This window comes from Limanda limanda, chromosome 3, assembly GCF_963576545.1.
Source record: "Limanda limanda chromosome 3, fLimLim1.1, whole genome shotgun sequence".
NCBI classification, from domain to species: Eukaryota; Metazoa; Chordata; class Actinopteri; order Pleuronectiformes; family Pleuronectidae; genus Limanda; species Limanda limanda.
In genome coordinates this window covers 17,447,717-17,453,930 of record NC_083638.1, presented here as the reverse complement: position 1 = coordinate 17,453,930, position 6,214 = coordinate 17,447,717, and positions in this window count along the sequence as shown.

Sequence of the window (6,214 nt, the reverse complement as noted above, 5' to 3'; positions counted from 1 at the left end):
TCCACACTTTTACATTAGAGGTTTTTTTAACATTCCTGAGGTATTTCATAATTTGTAAAATGTGTAATTGTGTACTATGTTAAAGTTTCAGTGTGTACGATTTAGGTGAAAAGGATCTATTGGCAGAAATTGAATACAAAATAATCCTGGTGAGGTTTTGACTAATGTGTTTTATTGACATAGTCTGAATCATTGTCTTCTTTCCCCTCGAATGGGCCCTTTATATTTAAATACTTTATGTTATAGTATTTTTTACAGTAGCCCAGACTGGAAAAATTAAACACCTTTTGAGTATTTATCACAACTGAAGACTACCACAGTTTTCCTTAAATGTTTGGAAGGGGAGGGTGAGGTGGGGGACATTCAGCTGTCACATGCAACTTTACCACTAGATGTCACTAGATTCTACACAATGAACCTTTACTACCATTATATGTTCTGATTGTAATTTTCCATTTCAGAAAATTTCAATACTATCTATAAACATGTTAAAACCAATGGTTTCAAATTGAAAAGCTAATTGTATTCACATTTAAATGACTAGTAGAGGCAACATAATACAAACTTTAACTGCTAATTGAATACCGAGATTGAGGATTCGATTTTATTTTATTTTAACTTATTTGATCTTATTTGATCTGATCTGATCAGAGGGGTTGGCTGGTTAGCTTTAACTAACTGTTTTAAGAATTTCAGTGACATTTCTTTCCAGCAGGGCCGGCCCTGGCAATGTTGGCACCCTAGGCAATGTTTTCAATTTGGCGCCCCCCAACATACACACGCAAACTGTCATGCATCCACAATAACTTTTCCACTGTATACAGATGCACACAAAGGCAGACAAAATTGTAAGCTATAAAAAACAATGAAAATATATAACAAAAAATATAAAGAGTCTGAAATCAGCTGTACTGATAGCATATTATGTAATGTCGACAAAAATAAACAATAATGATGTCCACAATCGGGGTGATTCTTACCTCTATATTGTTCTTTCTTCTCCTCTACTTTGCGGTGCTTACTGAATTGTGCACCTGATAATTTAATCTTTTTTTGATTCATCTTTGACTCTAACCGCAGTCTGTCACCGCAGCGTGTCTGTTCACACAGGAGGATGTTTTAGATGCTGGCTTGCCTGTCCACGGAGCCACGGATGGTGACATCAGCAAATGTCCCTACTATGCTGCCAAAAGCTGCTATGAGGAACTGTTGTGAGGTTGTTTTTGTCAACGTTTGTTTTTCTCTTTTTGTGCATCCAGCGGCGTAGAGTGGAACGGCATATGCCAGTCAACTCGCCATGGCCGACCTCCGACACCCAACGGGACATGTTCTGTTTGCGACTTGGATTGCTGCTCTGGCTGGATTCGCTGCATGGTATCTGATGTGATCCCGCATCCAGCCTGTCATTTTGGCGAATAAGGAGATTGAGACCATTTCATAGTTTTAAATCAAACATTCTTTAGGGGTCCAAGCTAATTCAATATTGCACTTAAAAACTGTAACTGGCTATACAGCTGACAATGATGCACCTATATACAATACACTGTTACACAAGTACAGTTCTTTTCTTAAAATCCATTCTCACATTTCGTAATTCATACTTGTTTTTCAAGACATAGCACACCTACACTTTGACAAGTGCATGTTTTATTAAAACTATTTCAGATAATTGAATGTCTACTGTGGCATGTTGAAATTATGTAATTCTTTGCCTTGGGTTTTAAAGCTATATTATGATTAAGGTGTAAACAGAAAAGTTTGAGAAGGAAATTTTCTTCTTCTAATATTAATGGTTTATCTAAATTCTTCTAATAGACCTGTAGTTTATCTACTTGACGGTTACTTATGTTCGAGGTAGGTCTTTTAACATCTCATTTGTTTTGAATACACAAGTATCCACCATCGCTACAACTGGGTACCCATCATCCATATGACTTTGACGTTTTCTCCTGTTAGTACAAAATTATAATAATACAAAATTAATTACACTGCATGTGTAATTAATTTTAATTTTCACCCTGACACAGTGTGCTTGTTGCACACAGAGTACCCAAGGAGATGTGTTGATAGTAACATTTAAACCAGGATGCTGAACTCTTAAAATTGGCAGGATTTCAATCACCTATTAATTGCAAAATATGTTACACTATGTAAATTTAAATTAATTAAATATGAAAAAAGAAAAATTAAATGAAATTAGATGAAAAAAAACATGCGCGCGCAATTCCTGCGCAATGAGATTCTGCGCAGGATGTGGGCAATGGGCTTCTGCGCAGGATGTGCGCATTGGGTTTCTGCGCAAGATGTGCGCAGTAGGTTTCTGCGCAGGATGTGCGTGCGCAGTTTTTTTTTACATTTTTTATTTTATTTTATTTTTTTATTTTATTTAATTAAAAAAAATAATAATAATTAATTTGAAATGATTATGGTTCATTTTTGTTTTTAAATGTACATATGATTAGATATTGTGCAATGAATAGGTGGTTGAAGTCCTGCCAACATGACAGCCTGCCAAACTCACCCATGAGTTCGGACCCAGCTCCTGTGTCCACTGGTGTCCTGGTTCCACCCATGGCAGCGTAGTGGCGTGGGGCTGGCTCATCCCTGCGGCCCAGGGAGGCATTTCTCCGCGGTGGTTCAGGGGTAAATGATGCTGGTCTTCACAGGTGACTGACCTCCGCAAGCCTGTAGCCGCCCCCCACCCCCCACAGGAGATTATGTGCTTGTGTGTGTGTGGGTGGGCGGGGTGCTTCCCGGTTCTTCCCGGCATTACGCTGCGGGTGCGAACATGGGCGAGCAAATGAGGCGGACCGCTTTTCGCGGCGCTTCTACCCCCGGTGCGTCCCGGGGTTAGAGGATGATGGTGTGACGTTAATATTTATTGTTTTACATTGCATGTGTCACGTCATGATTATTCAGTCTCTTGTGCCGCCCTCTCGGCATTTTTCACCCTAGGCAACCGCCTATGTCGCCTGTACCAAAAAAAAAAACACACTAACAATTTTTGAAACTAACACTTTAGTAGCACTTAAATGGCACTTACTTATAGCATTTTGTAGTTTTGCTTTATTTTTGAAGAACTTGTACTTTCTTGATTCTTGTTGTTCTTTATATGTACCCTTGGGGTTGAATGCACTTATTGTAAGTCGCTTTGGATAAAAGCGTCAGCTAAATGAAATGTAATGTAATGTAATGTAATGTAATGTACCAGGAGCCGCCCCTGCTTCCAGGAATGTTAAGTTGACTCTTTATTTCCTCATAATCACACAACAACAAAGCCCTAATAACTTGTAATAACTTGTAACATTGCATTATCAAATAAACGTGTAACACGTGTTCAGAGATGAACTGTGTGTTTTTAAAAAGCAGTAAATACTAAAGAAGGAGTGAAGCCGCGCTCGGACTGTACCATCACTGAAGAGGCGGAGGGGGCGGGATCACACATGATGACACGCTCGACACTGGGTTCAGTTCCTCCGCAGGTCTCGATCTGGAGACACGGAGACATGGTGACATCACGTTGGCTCCGCTCACAGCTTTCCCATGAAGAATAGTCACATCGGTACAGGTGAGTTGTTGCCGCTGGTTTGTTTTGAGCGCTGGTGCGAGCTGCAGGTCACGCACGTTCCAAGGTGTGTGTGTGTGTTTGTGAGTGTGAGTGTGTGTGTTCATGATGAGGAGCAGATCTTGGTCTGCAAACACTGAACTGTCCCGAACTGCAGCACCAGCCTGTGGACTATCATCCACACGCGTCTGTGTGTATCCTCTTATTCAGGACGCGTTTCGATGACTGGTGCAAAGTTTAGATCAGTTTTATCTCTAAAGTCTCCTCATCTTTCCTCCGACTGCTTCTTCGTTTGGCTCTAACACGTGTTCTCCTGTGAGATGAGCAGCATGTGAGCCCACTCTCGTGTCAGACTTATCCAGTAACAATAGATGATTCTTCCAGTTCGCACTGAGCCTCGTCCAAGTTGCCATATAAACAGTTTAGAGCCCGTAACTCTTATTGTAGATGCCGTTAAATGCACGTTATTTATTCCCAAAACATACGGTTCTTACTCATATGTGACAAGTCCTGTTATTATTTTGTGAGCATTTATTCTGATGTTGTCAGTAACAACTGTGCAAGATGAGTGTTTTAAAACAAAAAAAGTGCAATCATTTGCGAGTGTTTTGAACAAATACATGTCTGTCATGGACATTAATAATAAGATATTAAGACAAAATTAAAATAGAATATTTGTTAGTACATTTTCAGAGTTTGGTTTTACTGTTTTATAACCGTATTATTGAAGCCGCTGTGGTTGTTAGATGCATCAGTGTGGTTGTGCTGAACCTGAGCTTGGAAAGCAGTTTGTTTGTTTGTATGTGCATGTCCCTGATCATCTGTGCCGGGCGTATATAAAGACTGTATATCTAGTTTATAGTCTCTGCTGACTCCGGCTGCTGCTCATCACATCTGATGATGACTTGTATGTGAGAATATTCCCAGTCTCCATGTAACTCTCAGTGATGGGGATCTTTCAACTCATGCATCCAGTTTCAGTGTCTGCAGGTAATCTCCTGCAGGTCAAATGTTTGAACGCCACTCCCGTGTGCACAGAGCCAGGTTTGTACGCCTGTAGACAACACAAGTTCCCCGGGAGTCGAGGGAAGAAAAACCTGCTCAAGGACGAGGAGCGAGATAGCGAAGCAACAGGCTGAGCAGCCATATAATATTCAGGGACCTGGAGCTTTGTTGTGCCGTCCAACTATTTCTTTACACTAAGTGCAGCAGATAGTGTTCTGTACAACACACACTGCCAGTATCCTGCAGAAAGCACACAGTATGGTGGCCTGTAGGGTATCACTCTTCTTTATTGTGTTACTGCACAGCTGAATATATTTTCCATGAAAACATGCGGAGCAAAGTGACATTGTGAAGCCAACTTTGTGTTTATATTGGGTGTGCGATAATAGAAAGCAATGCTTGTAAAGGATAAGGGAGACACTGTCAGTGATGGGAACTTCTGTATTTTGGCAGAGATGACTGGTTGTAGCTAAGTGGCCTGATTCAGCGTGTGTGTGTGTGTGTGTGTGTGTGTGTGTGTGTGTGTGTGTGTGTGTGTGTGTGTGTGTCTGAGGAGCTGCTGGAGCAGTTGGCCAGTTGGCTGGCTGGCCATCGACCCAATGTCTGTTGAACAAACTGTGAATGGGAGCATTTGCTGTGGGTCACTGGTCAGTGATGAGCCCATCTGATGTGTGTGTGTGTGTGTGTACATCCGACATCTCTTTGCATATGTGTCGTGCTGTGGGTCAGCGCTCTCAGAGCATCTGCAAAGCTGAAGGTTTTTTTTTTAACTCTACTGTTCAGAGCTGAAAGAGATGCTGCACTTACCAGCTGACACTGCTCCACATTCCTCTGACTACACACACACACACACACACACACACACAACACACACACACACACACACACACACATTACATTAACGCTTACAGCTTTTGCCACTAGTGTGTTTGCAGAAAGGCACATTGTCGCTGGATGAATACATTCACTTAGCTGCGCATGCGTGCGTGCGTGTGTGTGTGTGTGTGCATGTTTGTGTGTGTAATATGATCTGCTATTGGACACTGCAAAAGCCTGCTGGTCATGCTGAACAGAAAGGAAGAATAGCCTGGATGTGTGTGTGTGTGTGTGTGTGTGTGTGTGACTGGTATGTGGTCGTGGCCAACAGAGAAAGAGCCTGGGGTTCTTATCTGACCTCTCCCAGGACAACCTTTCACCCCTCAAGACAAGCCCTTTGTATCCGCTGAGCCAGAGCCCATGGGAGAGCGTGTGTGGAGGGCGCACGTGCGTGTGCATCTGCATATGTATGTGTGTGTGTGTGTGTGTGTGTGTGTGTGTGTGCAATAGAAGTATAGGCCACATCAAAGTCTTACTTAAACATTGTTATCTGCGCGTCACCTCTGACCTTCTCGCTGTGAGACATCCCTGAAACCTATTCATCCACCAGAAAGCTTATATGTGTGTTTGCATATATCAGCGAGCTGCAGGAGCTGAGCAGGACAGAATGCAGATGGGACTGCAGTGTGTAGATGCTTACATGTTTTCTTCTTGCACAAAATATCTTTCACCAAGATGCTTAGAATCATTTTACTTCACTTTGTGGAACTCATGAGTTTGTGTTTGCTAATTAGCTGCATTATTCTAATGGGGAACCAGTAGCATCCA